Source organism: Brassica napus, unplaced genomic scaffold (assembly GCF_020379485.1).
Source record: "Brassica napus cultivar Da-Ae unplaced genomic scaffold, Da-Ae ScsIHWf_1473;HRSCAF=2065, whole genome shotgun sequence".
Taxonomy (NCBI): Eukaryota; Viridiplantae; Streptophyta; class Magnoliopsida; order Brassicales; family Brassicaceae; genus Brassica; species Brassica napus.
In genome coordinates this window covers 177,344-194,744 of record NW_026014884.1, presented here as the reverse complement: position 1 = coordinate 194,744, position 17,401 = coordinate 177,344, and the positions used below count along the sequence as shown (strand labels likewise).

The following is a 17,401-nucleotide window of genomic DNA, read 5'->3' as shown; positions in this document are numbered from 1 at the left end:
TGATCCTACTACTCGAAGAGTTCTAGTCTCTAGAGATGTAAAGTTCATTGAAGCTAAGGGGTTCTATGAGGAAAAGAATCAAGATGAGCTGCTAGAGTTGACAAGAGAGTCAGATAGAGCGGCCAGCCTTAGAAGTATTCTAGAGGGGCTTGGGATACATACTACCCAGGATCCGAAGGAGAGACGCAGTACAACAACCATGTTGAGATGAGCTGAGTATATGGAGATGAAGAGAGAAGGAGTTGAAGAGAAGAGGAGATGAAGTACTTAGGGAAGTTTGGGAGAGTATGGTACGGTAGGCCGTACAAGGCCGTACAAGGCCGTACCATCCAAACCTCAACCAAAACTTACCATACCTTATCCAAGTGAGACGGTAACTAAGGAGGAGTGACTTGGGTAGCTTAGGGAGAGGATCAGACCGTTGAAAGGATAAGGGGACGCGGTGCCAGGCTGGAACAGGCTGGAAAGCTAAAGCACCTTTAGTCCAAGATGCCATAAGCGTGTGATGCATCCTAGTGGTTGATTTGAATCCATTGCCTTGACTACACACGGCTCAATAGTGCTCATTTCCCCTCTTGTAAACCCTTGTGTTCCTCTTATAAATATGTAACCTCACTCATTAATATTATTAAGAAAGTTATGAGTCTCTCTTAGTCTTTACTCTCAACATGATTCGATCCTAGACTTCTAATCTCATTTCATACTCAAATCTCTTCTAAATCACTTCTAATCTTTCTTATTTACTCAGATTACTCTACTCAATCCTAAAAGTGATATGGTATCAGAGCCAGGTTCATAGGAAACTTGGTTTCGTTGAGTTCTTTAAAGATTCAAGATTGAAGCTTTGAAGAGACAGTTTGGTGTTCGTGTGTTCTTAAGCGGTTCTGGGTAATCTTTCTGAGTTCTATTGGTTGTGTGAGGTGTTATTGAAGCTGTGTGGTGTTCGCTCAAGACAAGTTACCTCAAGAGAAAGTTATTGAAGTCTAAAGGGTTCTACATTCAACATGGAGAGTGGGATGAACATGAACATGAAAGTGGCGGTGTGTTTCAAGGGAAACAACTACTTGGTGTGGTCTCGGATGGTGAGAACCACAGTGGGAAGCAAGGGGCTTTGGAAACACATCACGCCAGGAGAAGCTCCAAAGCTCATCACTCAAGGAGAGGCTGAAGATGAAGCCGCAAGCAAAGCAGAAGAGAAGTGGCATCAAGAGGACATGTTGGTGATGTCTGTGCTCCATGCGTCCCTTGAGCCGGCTATCCTGGATGCATACAGCTACTGTGAGTCTGCTAAAGAGCTGTGGGATACTTTGAAGAAGGTGTATGGCAACACTTCAAACCTAATCCGAGTGTTTGAGGTGAAGCAAGCTATCAACAACCTTGTACAAGAAGACATGGAGTTCACTAAGCATCTAGGAAGATTCAGAAGCCTCTGGTCCGAGATGGAGATGCTTAGGCCAAGCACAACGGATGCTGATGAGCTTAACAAGAGGAGAGAGCAAGATAAGGTCTTTGGGTTACTCCTCACCCTAAACCCGGCGTACAACGGTCTCATCCAGCACTTACTTAGGGAGGATACTCTACCTGACCTTGAGGATGTGTGTGCACGGATTCAGAAGGAGCAAGGCTCCATTGGGCTGTTTGGGAAGAAAGGAGATCTTTCCCTTGCAAGTCAAGCAACTCAAGAGGAGGGGAGTGAAGCTCCACAAGCAAACAAGGCTGCGCATGGGAAGTTTGAGGAGAGGAGGTTCAATGGGAGTTGTGATCACTGCAAGAAGCATGGTCACAAGAAGAGCCAATGCTGGATACTCCACCCCCACCTCAAGCCGGCTAAGTTCATGAAGGATCGTGAGGCAAGGGCTAATGTCTCGGATGGTACAAGTGGTGTTGGTACAAGCAAAGGAAAGGAGATAGATGGGCGTGAGGCAGGTGATGGGAAGTCTCTTGTAGCCTACACTGGAGCACCAAGCAACCGTGGGAACAATGATCAAGAGTATCTAAGGAGATCCGACCTTGATGCTCTCATTAAGTTGTTCAAGGAGAATGGTAACACATTTGGGTATTCATTTGGTGCTAGTGTAGTAGAGAACTATAAGAATCTAACTAGAACTGATAGGATGCATGAGAGCTTGATAGAAATGGTAAATCAATCTAGGATTGCAAACTTTGCTAGAAATGATCATACATTCAAACCATCTAATATCCTTGCACATATTGCTAGTTCTCATGACATTAAGCCATTAGTGATTGATTGAGGAGCATCTCATCATATGATAAGTGATACTAGTTTGATTAAAAACATTGTACCAATGAATGGAAATGTGATGATTGCTAATGGAGATAAGATTCCTATTAGAGGAATAGGAAGTCTTAAACTGTTTGATAAGGAAACTAAAGCTTTTTATATGCCTGAATTTACTTCAAACTTGTTATCTGTTAAGAAATGTGCTACTGATTTACAATGCAATGTTATATTCAGTCCTAATGATGTGAAGTTTCAGGATATTAAAAGCAGCAAGATGATTGGAAAGGGAGTGACTAAAGGAGAACTATATTTACTTGAAGATCTCACTCCTGTTTCTAGATATAGCTGCTCGTTTACTTCTGTTTCTGGTTCTAGTTTAAGTAAAAATGCATTGTGGCATGCTAGATTAGGACACCCTCATAATAAGGCTTTAAAACTGATGTTGCCAGGTGTTTCCTTTGAGAATAATGAGTGTGAAGCTTGCATTTTAGGCAAGCATTGTAGAACTGTCTTTACCAAGTCCACTACTGTTTATGAAAAATGTTTTGATCTCATTCATTCTGATGTTTGGACTGCACCTTGCCTGTCTAGAGATAGCCATAAGTACTATGTAACTTTCATTGATGAAAAATCCAAATACACCTGGTTAACCTTAATTCCAACCAAAGATAGGGTACTTGATGCATTTAAAAACTTTCAAACCTATGTGACTAACCATTACAATGCCAAGATAAAGATTTTTAGGTTAGATAATGGAGGAGAGTACACAGTGTTGAGATGAGGTAATAAAGAGTGAATACATTGATAGAGAAAGAGGATTGAGACATACAGTAACTTTGGAGTTTTACCACAGTAACTTTGTTTTACTGTGGTAACTAAGTAAAAGCTTGGAAACTTACCTTGCTTCACCTTGGAGAGTTAGCCACGACCAAGGAGCTTCTGGATAAGGAAGGGGCAGTCTGGATAAGGTTTCCTCACAGCTAGAGAGGCTGGAGACAGGCTGTAAAGTAGACAGCATCTAGTAAAAGATGCCAAAGGGATCAAGCATGTGAAGACTCCCATTGGCTGCTTTTGGATAGCTCTCTTTGACTACACATGCTCTGAATCTCTACCCTATCAGATACATTTCGAAAATGGATTGTCTCACTCATATAAATATGTTGTAAACCTCATCTTTAATAATTAATGGAGTTTTGAGTATTCTCTCTATTCTCTCTCTACTTATTCTCTTAATCTCTTTAATCTTACACAAAACAATCTGATTGTTCTTAAACACACTCTAATACACAAAAGTGTTTATGGTATCAGAGCCAGGTTACTAAAAGGGTGGAAGTGTGTTATTCATGTTCTTAAAAATCTGGTTTTGTGTTCTTGAGCTGTTCTTGATGTTCTTGAGTGTTCTTGGTGGTTTTGAGCTCTGTTCTTCATTTGCTGGGTTTTATTGAGGACATCTGATGGAGTCAAACGTGAGCAGAGAGATGAAGACAAGATCAAGTTATCAAGTGAAGAAAGGGAGAGAAAATGAGTGGATCTGGTCAGGTTGGGTAGAGACAGCTTTGGAAAGCTGTGGGATTTGGAGTAATCATGTAAAGGAAGAGCCTTTAAAGGTGAGAGCTGCTGAGAAAGATCAGACAGCAAGTTTGAAGGAGATTCAAGTAAAGGTAGAACCTTTAAAGGAGGTAGCTGCTGAAGAAGGTCAGACAGCAAGGTTGGAGGTTCATGAAGCCAAGGGCGTGATCTATAGTCTAGGACAAGGGAAGGACGAGTTGTATCAGCTTGTGGGGAGGCTGAGAGAAGTAGAATCAGAGTTGGGTATGGTGAAAACTCATACAGGAAGGAGGAAGCAAGATGTGATCTTTAGCTTTCTTATGGGAGAGATATGTGAGCTGGTTGAACACATTTGTGATGTGTGGGAGATAAACAAGAAGCCAGGTAGATGGAAGAGAGGTACAAGCTGCAAGAAGGGAAAGTTGAGAAAGCTTTCTAAGATGTGGGTTATGATGAGCAGATTATGGAGGAAGGATATCAAGGAGAGTATGCAAGTAGGAGAGTGTTTCTACTCAGCTTACATGGGAGAATCTGAAGAGAGCAGTGGGGTTATGAGGAAGCTAGAGTCAAAAGGAGCGGATGAACCTGTCACAAAGGATGAATGGGATGAGTTTGTCAAGTATGTGTATGCTTTGGCTACGACCCGGAGACAAGGTGCTCCTGCCAAAGCATCCACATCCAACAAACCCATCATTATTGATTCTGGAGCAAGTCATCACATGATTAGTGACAGAAGCTTAATGAGTGATGTAAAGAAAGCTACTGGGGGTGTGATGATAGCAAATGGTGATAGGATTCCAATAGAAGGAGTTGGAAAGCTCAAGCTATTTGATAAAGACTCAGATGCCTTCTACATGCCACAATTTGCTTCAAATCTACTATCTGTGAGGAAAGCCACGATTGATCTTGGCTGTCAGGTAGTCTTCAGGCCAGATGATGTTGAGTTCCAAGATTTGAAGACTGGAAGGGTCATTGGGAGAGGAGACAGCAAGAATAATCTATACCAGCTCCAATTGGCTAAGATCTCTAAACCCTTTGATTCTATGTGTTTGAGTAGTACTTATGAGAAGATTGATAGTAGTACTTGGCATGCTAGATTGGGACATCCTCATGCTCGTGCTATTGAATTGATAATTCCTAATATGTCATTTAATCACTTGGAGTGTGAAGCATGCATATTAGGAAAGCATTGTAGGACTGTTTTTCCAACATCAGAAACTACTTATGAGCATTGCTTTGATCTAGTTCATTCAGATGTGTGGACTGCTCCTTGTTTGTCTAGAGATAGCCAGAAGTACTTTGTGACATTCATTGATGAGAAGTCTAAGTATACTTGGCTTACATTGCTTCCATCTAAAGATAGGGTGCTAGAAGCATTTATGAACTTCCAAGCATATGTATCTAATCAATACAATGCTACTGTGAAGGTACTGAGATCAGATAATGGAGGTGAATACATCAGCAATGCCTTCAAGAGTCATCTAGCCAAGCATGGGATTGTGCATCAGACTAGCTGCCCTTATACACCACAGCAGAATGGTGTAGCTGAGAGGAAGAACAGGCACTTGATGGAGGTTGCTAGATCAATGATGTTTCATGCAAATGTACCAAAACGCTTTTGGAGTGATGCTGTGCAGACTGCTTGCTATCTCATCAACCGGGTTCCAACCAAGATATTGAAGAATCTGTCTCCATTTGAAGTGTTGAACAAGAGCAAACCTGTCATTGATCACCTACGTGTCTTTGGGTGTGTGTGCTATGTCATGGTTCCAGGAGAGCAGAGAAACAAGCTGGAGGCAAAGAGTACTAAGGCTATGTTCATTGGTTACTCTATCACTCAGAAGGGGTACAAGTGCTATGATCCTGAAGCAAGGAGGGTGATGGTATCTAGAGAAGTGAAGTTTGTTGAAACAAAAGGTTATTATGAAGAAAAGGAGTGGGAAAATCTGAAAGGTTTGTCTCAAGCTCCATCTGATAAGGCAACAATACTGAGAGTGTTGTTGGAGAAGCTTGGGATAGGGTTATCCCAGGATCAGGAAGCAGGAAGGAGAGAGCCTTCCAATCAGACTGGTGGAGCTGGAAGAACAACTCCTCTTGATCATGAGAGGGGGAATGGAACTGAATCTGGTGAGCAAGAGCAAAACCAAGAGAATTCAGGTCTTCATGATCAAGATATATCACAAGAAGTTGAGAACAATGTTCAGTCTAGTGGAGAAGTGGATGAGGTTCAGTCTAGTGGAGAAGTGGATGAGGTTCAATCTAGTGGAGAAGAGCAAGTGGAGCCGGCTAGTGTGCAAACTGAAGATCAGGTTCAAGCTTTGAGGAGGAGCACAAGGATAAAGAGGGATCCTTCCAACTGGGTAAACACGAGAGTGTACTACAATGCCCAGGCTGTGGAGCATCCTTCTCAAGCCGTGTGTTCCTTTGCTGAGTTTCCAGAGGAGCATTATGCCTTTATGATTAGTCTGGATGAGAGTTATGTACCAAGAACTTATGAAGAAGCTATGTTAGACAAGGAATGGAAAGAATCAGTGGGAGCTGAAGCAGGTGCTATGATCAAAAATGATACATGGTATGAAAGTGAGCTGCCTAAGGGAAAGAAGGCTGTATCTAGTAGATGGATCTTCACAATCAAGTATCTAGCAAATGGACAGATTGATAGGAAGAAGACTAGATTGGTTGCAAGAGGATTTACACAGACCTATGGAGAAGATTACATTGATACCTTTGCACCAGTAGCTAAGCTGCACACAGTTCGGATTGTGTTGTCCATTGCGACAAACTTGGAGTGGGATTTGTGGCAGATGGATGTGAAGAATGCTTTCTTACAAGGTGAGCTAGAAGATGAGGTATACATGCTTCCTCCTCCTGGTCTTGAGCATCTAGTAAAACCAGGGAATGTTTTGAGATTGAAGAAGGCAATATATGGGCTTAAGCAGTCTCCTAGAGCTTGGTACAGGAAGCTGAGTACAACTCTCAATGGGAGAGGATTCAGGAAGTCTGAACTTGATCATACACTCTTCACTTTGGTTACTCCATCAGGGATCATTGTGATACTGGTATATGTGGATGATTTGATTATCACAGGGAGTGATAAGGCTGGGATTAGTCACTAAAGAGTTCCTCAAGTCTGTGTTTGATATCAAAGACTTGGGAGAGATGAAGTATTTCTTGGGGATTGAGATATGCAGATCCAAGGAGGGTTTGTTTATGTGTCAAAGGAAGTATACAATGGATATGCTGAAGGAGTCTGATGTACTTGGAGGAAAGGTAGCCAAGACACCTCTTGAAGAGGGGTATAAGGTCTTACGTGAGGGGGAGGTTGAAGAGAACCAGTTGTTTGAGGTTGCTAAGCTGTATAGGAAGATGGTTGGCAAGCTGATCTACTTGACTATTACCAGGCCAGATATATGCTTTCCTGTGAATCAAGTGAGTCAACATATGCAGGCGCCAAAGGTCCATCACTGGAAGATGGTTGATAGGATACTGAGGTATCTGAGTGGGACGGCTGGACAAGGAGTTTGGATGGGCTGTAATGGCAGTACAAAAGTGGTTGGGTATTGTGATGCTGATTGGGCAGGAGATAGAGTGGACAGGAGATCAACTACTGGGTATTGTACATTCATTGGAGGGAACTTGGTTACTTGGAAGAGTAAGAAGCAGAAGGTTATCTCTTGTTCAAGTGCTGAAGCTGAGTATAGAGCCATGTTGAAGCTGACAAACGAGTTGGTGTGGATTAAGGGGATCTTGAAGCATCTAGAGATTGAGCAGAGCACTCCTATGACTATGCATTGTGACAATCAAGCAGCTATCCACATTGCCTCCAACTCAGTGTTTCATGAGAGAACAAAGCACATAGAGGTGGATTGTCATAAGGTGAGACAGATGATTATCTTAGGAGTGATTCTACCATGTTATACAAGAAGTGAAGATCAGCTTGCAGATGTGTTTACCAAGGCAGCGAGATTGAAGACAATGGAGTCCATACTATCCAGGCTTGGACTCATTGATCTTACTCCCAGGAGCTGAACCCCTTAACCATGGAGTCTCCACTCTTTTTCCCTCATCAAAGTTTTATCCCAATGGGTTTTCTTTGGTGAGGTTTTTAATGAGGGAGGTCTTCATGGTTTCCAAGCTTGACTTGTTCCACATGGTCAAGCTTGAGGGGGAGTGTTGAGATGAGGTAATAAAGAGTGAATACATTGATAGAGAAAGAGGATTGAGACATACAGTAACTTTGGAGTTTTACCACAGTAACTTTGTTTTACTGTGGTAACTAAGTAAAAGCTTGGAAACTTACCTTGCTTCACCTTGGAGAGTTAGCCACGACCAAGGAGCTTCTGGATAAGGAAGGGGCAGTCTGGATAAGGTTTCCTCACAGCTAGAGAGGCTGGAGACAGGCTGTAAAGTAGACAGCATCTAGTAAAAGATGCCAAAGGGATCAAGCATGTGAAGACTCCCATTGGCTGCTTTTGGATAGCTCTCTTTGACTACACATGCTCTGAATCTCTACCCTATCAGATACATTTCGAAAATGGATTGTCTCACTCATATAAATATGTTGTAAACCTCATCTTTAATAATTAATGGAGTTTTGAGTATTCTCTCTATTCTCTCTCTACTTATTCTCTTAATCTCTTTAATCTTACACAAAACAATCTGATTGTTCTTAAACACACTCTAATACACAAAAGTGTTTACACAGGACAAGCATTCAAACTACACCTATCTCAGCATGGAATCCTTCATCAGACAAGCTGTCCCTATACCCCACAACAGAATGGTGTGGCTGAGAGGAAGAACATGCATTTGATGGAAGTAGCCAGGTCTATGATGTTTCAATCTAACGTGCCTAAGAAGTTTTGGAGTGATGCAGTTGCTACGGCTTGTTATCTCATCAACAGGACACCAACTCTGATTCTTCAAGGACGATCACCATTTGAGGTACTGAATCAGTACAAACCCTCTCTAGAGCATATGAAGATCTTTGGATGTTTGTGTTTTGTGATGGTGCCTGGAGAGATAAGAAACAAGCTAGAAGCTAAGAGTTCAAAGGCAATGTTTATTGGATATTCATCAAGTCAGAAAGGATACAAGTGCTATGATCCTAACACAAGGAGAGTGTTAGTATCTAGAGAAGTGAAGTTTGTTGAAGAAAAAGGATACTATGAGGAGCAGACTCAAGATGATTTGAAAGATCTCACTTCTGATGGAGCTGAAACATTGAGGATTATCCTAGAGGGTCTTGGAATCAACATGAATCAAGGTGGAAGAAGCACTACTCCAGTACCGGATCATCAGACCTCCAATCTTGACCATGAGGGGGGGGAATGAAACAAGAACTCAAAACCATGAAGATGAGATTTTTATAGGATTAACTCAAGGTGTGTGTGAGAAAGTGTTTAGGAGAGTTTATGTGAACAGATTTGAGACTTAGGAGTATGGGGAGAGATTTAGAGTATGAAAGAGACTAGGTAACAAGATTAAAGAGACTGAGAGACTTAGAGAATAGATTAGAGACTTAGTATCAAGAACAGACTTTCATAGAACATGAAGGAGAAGGGTTTCCCCCCTTACTCACTTGGTTCATACAAAATGCCACATATAAGCTTATATATGCTCTTACAAGATGCAAATCATAAACCTAAATCTAATGGCTGATATAACTTGAATTTAAATGGATGGACAGGATGGAGAGTAAGGCTGGTCGTGATTCTCCATTGGCTGTGCTCTTGTTGCTTCATGATTGGCTCATTTGAATCTGGTCAATGTGGAGACTGGCGCCTGATTAGTTGCTGTAAGGCTCCCTTGAACTTTCCCATATATCAGACTAGATACATGGTCAATACACAGCTCTTGGCCAGCCTGTTCCAGCCTGTCTTTGGCGCCAGCTCCCTTCTTTTGTCTTCTTCTCTTAAGAGCTTATTTTGTCTTCTTCTCTTAAGAGCTGACCTCTGCCCTATTTTTGCACCAACTTCAAATGTGCTCTACTAGTCGACTGGTAAACTTTCGGGATGTCTCGGTCCGTACAGATCCGTACAGTCCGTACAACGTCCGTACCAAATCCGTACGGCCAGTCCCTAAGTTAGCACACTCTCCCAAATACTCTTCTAAGTCCCTCCTGGACTTCGCCCTATCTTTGCACAACCATCAGATCACTTCTGGACAATCCCTGAAGGACTTGCCCTATCTTTGTACCAGACCCAACTCCTCCATACTTCTCCTTTCACTCCATTTCTTTCTTCAAGTTAACATTCTAGAGCTTGCCCTATTATTGTACAAGCTCTATCTTCTCTTCAGTTCAACACTCCCCCTCAAGCTTAACTTTAGTTGATCCTAAGTTAAGCTTGGAACTCTGAAGAGTCTCCCTCATTAAAAACCTTACAAGGAAAACCCATTGGGACAAAACCTTGCAAGGGAAAAAGAGTAGAGCTCTCCAAAGCCTAGGGATTGGCCAGTGAGCTCTTGTGCCTTAGAACCAGTGTGGTTGGACACAAGACGCTCTGGATCACGGCCTACTAGGTGCAGCAACTCTTCACAGCTTTGCGCACACTTCACACTTCGGCTTCACCTCTCCATGGAACCGGTTTGAAGTCTCCCCCTCCCAACTGACTTCACAGCCATCCTAGAGAAGCTAGGACACAACCAGATCATCTTCAAAACACCAGTGAGGCTGATCAACACTTCACACACTGCTTGCCCTCTTTATAGAACTGGTTTGGATATCCCCTTCTCAACAGACTTCACAGCCACCTTAGAGAAGCTAGGAAATGACCAGGAACACCTTTAGTGAGGCTCAAGCAATGGTACCTGATACATTATCCCAAAGGTGCATCAGTACCTATCAAAAACAAGACAATGAATATCCTGCATCACACTTGATGCACACAATCCCATAATTCAATCATGATCATCTTAAGTATCTTTTCAAGCACAAGCAATGAATAAGATGAATGAAAAAGATTGAAGAAAGAGTTTAAAAGTCTAAGGGAACTTCCCTTGTGTTTTTGTGAGTTTCCTAACTCGGCCAATGCACCATCTTCATGGCATCATCAACTTCTTGGAAAGGCAGAATGGATTCATCAGCTTCTCCTCAATCACCTCTCATTGAAGCCGCATTGATGGAGAGCTTTCTTCCTCACTCGCCAAGACTGCTCTGAACAGCCTTTTACCTAGACACGCCACTGACTTGGTCCGGTTGATGATCCTTTGTAGAAGCCTTTGCAAAGACTTGTTACTGACCATGGATCATATGCATTAAGACTCCCCCTCAAGCTTAGAACCGAGACTATAAGGAGCTAAGCTTGTGATGATCCTATGCATCTCCATGGTCTAATAACTATCATCTTTCATGATAGCTTTCTTCTTGTGAGTTTACTCTCTTCCTTAACCAGGAACTAGGGTGTTTGAATCACCATAGAGAGTCTCACAAGACACACCTCTCATTGCATAATGACCCATGCTACACTTCCTGTAGACTAAGGACTAGATATGTCCAATGGTATTATGCAATGGCCATCTCTCATTGCATACTCAATCACACTACACTTCCTGTAGATTATGGACTAACATGTCCTAGTGATGATATGCAATGGCGCAAGACCCTCGTCTTTACATTCTTGGTTGTTGGCGAGTTACATGTATCACTTTCCTTGTGTACCTAACACCACCATAACTCAATGCAAGATCAGATCATCCCATTGGGATCAAACCAAGATCATCCATCCTGTTTGATCACCAATGCCACAATAATATATGATACTTGAAACAAGCTAGACAATCAAGACAAGAATATGCAAAGACAATGTATGCTTTCAACAATACACTGATCCCTTTAGATTCAATTTAGTTTCAGTTTTTTTTATTTTTTTTTTTAAATGCAACAATAGATGAATGCATTAGATTACACACTAACCATATGAATGAACCAGATTCAATTCAAATGAACACAAGACTAGATGGTACTTATGCAATCAAGACAATAAGCGTGACTATGATTCAAGTAGCTTATGCTTATGCTCACTAGTTTTATCACAGCCAATGATTCAAGTAGCTTAGACATACTTCTAAATGCTTATAAGACATCACTGATGGATTTAACTATGGCATAGCAACACTCAGAACTGGACTGAGTCAAGACAAGTAGATTTCAATCTCTAACAATGACAATGCAAGTTCTAGATACTACAATGACATCCTAGGTTATTATGATTATTAAGTTCTCTAAATGCAATGCAAGCTTACATCAGTACATTTGCAATTTAGGCTCATTTTTAAATGCATTACTACATGAATGCACAATCTTAAAACATCAGCTATATGAATGCAACAGGTTCAATCCATGATTAATATTAAAGTTATGCACAACAGTTTCAATCAGAACCAATGATGCAAGCAACTTAGACAATTTCTAATTGATGCAAGACTTTCATTGATGGATTAAACATAGACAGTAGCATCAGATAACACTAGGATTGAACTTAGACAGTATGAGATATGCTTATGTATGCAAAATAACTTATCAATCATGATGCAAGTAGCAGAGACATTCTACTCAATTCTACAACACATTCATGATGATTCAAGTTTATGACCACACCCAAGACAATGCAATAAACAGACAGTGAGTTTCTGGGACTCTAGACATTACTTATTATCAATAAGACAATGCAGTAGCAACACAATTTCAGTGCAATTAGCCTAGACATTCTACTAGAAGCTATAAACTCTTAATGGAATTAGGGAAAGCACATAGTATAATCAGGAGATAAACCTATCAAGACATATTAAGGTAGATGAGATTAGGTTTACTCCCTTGGTTAAGATGATGAGGAGTGGTTCTCAACGTTACCACTTGAATCCTTACTTCTTCTTCTTCTTCTCTTATTGCAATCACCCTTCTGAATTCACCACCATGATGGAATGCTTGTGGATGCTTCAGCTACTTCTTCAATCACCTCACAATAGAAGCCGCCTTGATAGAGTAGCCTTCTTCTTCACACAGCCAAGAGTGCTCTGTCTTAGTTTGAGCACCCTCTTGAATAGGCACGCCACTGCTTAGACCCGGTTGGCTTCTTCTTCTGGTACTTGCAATGTTGAGAAGAAGAACACTAGTGAGTTTTACAACCATCTGTGCTTCTCCCTTCTTGTAACACCTCTCCATTGTACACACAATGGGCATCATTCTTTCTCTTTCAACTTGGATTTGATGATGAACTAGGAACACCTTTTGTGAACCTGAAACATCACTCAAACTCTAGCAAAGATAAGACACAATTGCATTGGGATCAATCCTTGACTTCATCAAGTTTGATCACCAATGTCTCAAGCTTTATAGCATTAGATAGAATCAAGACAATGTCAAGTTCTTATCTATGAAAGCAACCATTCTCTAAATACTAAGCAAGACCTTATCAGATTCAAGTCAAAGTATTTAGGCAATTTTAACCATTCCTTAATATGCAACTTAGACTTTAATCTAAATGCAACAATAAACAGGGGCAGTATGCATTAATCTTACTCAGTTTCTAACTCATGAAGGCAAGCATGATTAGATAATATAATCTATCATCTTTAACAAGACATGTTTATTTAGAACTGACATTAAGCATTTAACCATTTTCAATAGTACTGATGTCAAATCTTGATTAACAACTTATCAAGTTTGATTCCTACTATCACAAGCAATGCAACAGATAGACACAAGGCATTCTTCAAGTTCTATTCTTTGCAAGCTAACTCTCTAAGTACAAGCAGGATCCTAACAGATTCAAGACAAGTTACTTAGGCACTCTTAAGAGCTTCTTTACTCAGCATTTAGACATGAATCTAATGCTTCAATGTCAGACAGCCAGCAGATTCATTTCATGAAAAGCAATCAGGTTTAGACGTCTACTAACTCCCTGACAAGCATCATTATATCCAGGACTACACAGTTCTCAGCATTACTTCAATCAATTTTCAGTTCATGAGCACAGGATTCAAACAATAAGTTTTAATATCTTAGCAAACTCATGACTGAACTAGAGCAATCACTTTATTCTTCAAAACACTAATCAAGCCTTTGAAGCATCCTGGGATATACACAGAACATCAATCACCACACCACCTCAACATTTCTATACTCAAGCTTTTTAATAAAGAGGGAAAGAGATCCAGCTTACAGCCAAGGAACTTTTACTAGTTCCTTGAATCTCCATGGTTCATGGCCAGATGTTGAGCTCTTGGTGTCGTATCACACCCCTTCTTCTTTCATGAACCATCCTCTTGACCCCACCATGGCTGAGACACCTCATTTCCTCCCTTTCAAGTCGCCAAACCAGTCCCAAGTAGAAAGCTATCACCTTTCTTCTTGAACCACCACTAAGACTCAAGGATCTAGCTCTTGAAGAGTGTTGTCAAACAGCTTCAAGGCTTTGTTCTTCAGGGTCTCCTTTCTTCAGGTTGAGCTTGATAAGTCAGGATAGAGCACATACAGCTTCTCAAGCACCTCAGATGTGTTTATCTTCCTCATGAAGATGAACAAACGTTGGCTGGACTAAAGAGCTTCTTCTTTGCTTCAAACAGCCATGGAGGTGGGCTTGAGCTTTGCGGAAGTTAGATACCAGGTTCTGATGAACCTGGCTCTGATACCATGAGATTTTTATAGGATTAACTCAAGGTGTGTGTGAGAAAGTGTTTAGGAGAGTTTATGTGAACAGATTTGAGACTTAGGAGTATGGGGAGAGATTTAGAGTATGAAAGAGACTAGGTAACAAGATTAAAGAGACTGAGAGACTTAGTATCAAGAACAGACTTTCATAGAACATGAAGGAGAAGGGTTTCCCCCCTTACTCACTTGGTTCATACAAAATGCCACATATAAGCTTATATATGCTCTTACAAGATGCAAATCATAAACCTAAATCTAATGGCTGATATAACTTGAATTTAAATGGATGGACAGGATGGAGAGTAAGGCTGGTCGTGATTCTCCATTGGCTGTGCTCTTGTTGCTTCATGATTGGCTCATTTGAATCTGGTCAATGTGGAGACTGGCGCCTGATTGGTTGCTGTAAGGCTCCCTTGAACTTTCCCATATATCAGACTAGATACATGGTCAATACACAGCTCTTGGCCAGCCTGTTCCAGCCTGTCTTTGGCGCCAGCTCCCTTCTTTTGTCTTCTTCTCTTAAGAGCTTATTTTGTCTTCTTCTCTTACGAGCTGACCTCTGCCCTATTTTTGCACCAACTTCAAATGTGCTCTACTAGTCGACTGGTAAACTTTCGGGATGTCTCGGTCCGTACAGATCCGTACAGTCCGTACAGATCCGTACAGTCCGTACAACGTCCGTACCAAATCCGTACGGCCAGTCCCTAAGTTAGCACACTCTCCCAAATACTCTTCTAAGTCCCTCCTGGACTTCGCCCTATCTTTGCACAACCATCAGATCACTTCTGGACAATCCCTGAAGGACTTGCCCTATCTTTGTACCAGACCCAACTCCTCCATACTTCTCCTTTCACTCCATTTCTTTCTTCAAGTTAACATTCTAGAGCTTGCCCTATTATTGTACAAGCTCTATCTTCTCTTCAGTTCAACAGAAGAGACAAGTAGAGAAGAGAGTTCTGGTTCTCATGATCAAGCTGAGGAATCAAATGATCAACAAGGAGCTGAAGAGAGTCAGCTAAGGGAAGAAGGAGCTGAAGCAAGTCAGCTAGGAGAAGAAAGATCTGAACCAAGTGTACTGCCACAAGAAGAAGAACAAGAGATGGTGCAAGAAGGGCCAGTGTTGAGAAGAAGTACAAGGCTGAGAAAGGATCCTTCCAGTTGGGTAAACACAAGAGTGTACTACAATGCCCAAGCTGTGAAGCATCCTACTCAGGCCGTGTGTTCTTTTGCTAAATATCCAGAAGCACATTGTGCATTCATGGTAAACTTAGATGAGAATCACATTCCAAGAAGCTATGAAGAGGCAATGAAGGATAAGGAATGGAAGGAATCAGTAGGAGCTGAGGCAGGAGCTATGATCAAAAATGATACATGGTATGAGAGTGAACTACCAAAAGGGAAGAAGGCAGTATCTAGCAGATGGATCTTCACAATCAAATACAAGGCTGATGGGCAGATTGAGAGGAAGAAGACTAGATTAGTAGCGAGAGGGTTCACTCAAACATATGGAGAGGATTACATTGAGACATTTGCACCAGTAGCCAAGTTACATACCATTAGAATTGTACTAAGCTTGGCAGTTAATCTTGGATGGGGATTGTGGCAAATGGATGTGAAGAATGCATTCTTACAAGGAGAACTTGAGGATGAAGTATACATGTATCCTCCACCTGGTCTTGAACATCTAGTGAAACGAGGGAATGTACTGAGGCTAAAGAAGGCTATCTATGGGTTGAAGCAATCTCCAAGAGCTTGGTACAACAAGTTGAGCACAACTCTGAACGGCCAAGGCTTTAAGAAGTCAGAATTGGATCATACTCTCTTTACCCTCACTACTCCCTCAGGTATGGTTGCTCTCCTTGTGTATGTGGATGATATCATTATCACAGGGAGTGATAAGGAAGGTATCAAAGCAACCAAGGAGTTTCTAAAGTCTATGTTTGAAATAAAAGACTTGGGAGAAATGAAATACTTTCTTGGAATTGAGATTTGTAGATCCAAGGAAGGTTTGTTCATGTCCCAAAGGAAGTATACACTTGATCTTTTGAAAGGTGCAGGTGCTTATGGAGGCAAGACAGCAAGGATGCCAATGGAGGATGGCTACAAAGTACCAAGAGAGGGGGAGATTGAAGACAGCAAGCCATTTCATGATCCTAAACTCTATAGAAAACTTGTTGGCAAATTGATTTATCTTACCATCACAAGACCTGATATATGCTTTGCTGTGAATCAGGTGAGTCAACACATGCAGCTTCCCAAGGAACATCATTGGCGTATGGTGGAGAGGCTGCTAATGTATCTGAATGGCTCGCCGGATCAAGGAGTATGGATGGGGTGCAATGGAAGCACAGAAGTAGTGGGCTATTGTGATGCGGATTGGGCAGGTGATAGAGCTGACAGGAGATCAACAACCGGCTATTGCACATTCATTGGAGGCAACTTGGTAACTTGGAAGAGTAAGAAACAGAAGGTGGTGTCATGCTCAAGTGCAGAAGCTGAATATAGAGCTATGCTGAAGCTTACAAACGAGCTAGTTTGGATCAAGGGCATCTTGAAGCATTTGAAGATAGAACAAGCCACTCCAATGACAATGCATTGTGACAACCAAGCAGCCATTCACATAGCCTCCAACTCGGTGTTCCATGAGAGAACAAAGCACATTGAGGTTGATTGCCACAAGGTGAGGCAGATGATTGTCCTAGGAGTCATCTTGCCATGTTATACTAGGAGTGAAGATCAGTTGGCTGATGTATTCACCAAGGCTGCAAGGCAAAAGACAATGGAGTCCATTCATATCAGATTGGGCCTCATTGATCTTGGGAAGAGAAGTAGCTGATCCCCTTAGTCATGAGATCTTTACTCTTTTTCCCTCATTAAGGTTTTGTCCCAATGGGTTTTCCTTGGTGAGGTTTTTAATGAGGAAGATCTCATGGCTGTCCAAGCTTAGGCTTCCACAAAGC

At 41.5% G+C, this 17,401-nt stretch overlaps 1 pseudogene; it reads left to right on the top strand.

The window, feature by feature from the left end:
- Positions 1 to 1,172: 1,172 nt before the first annotated feature.
- The window catches only part of LOC125597501, a 59,223-nt pseudogene continuing 42,994 nt past the window's right edge, over positions 1,173 to 17,401 (top strand).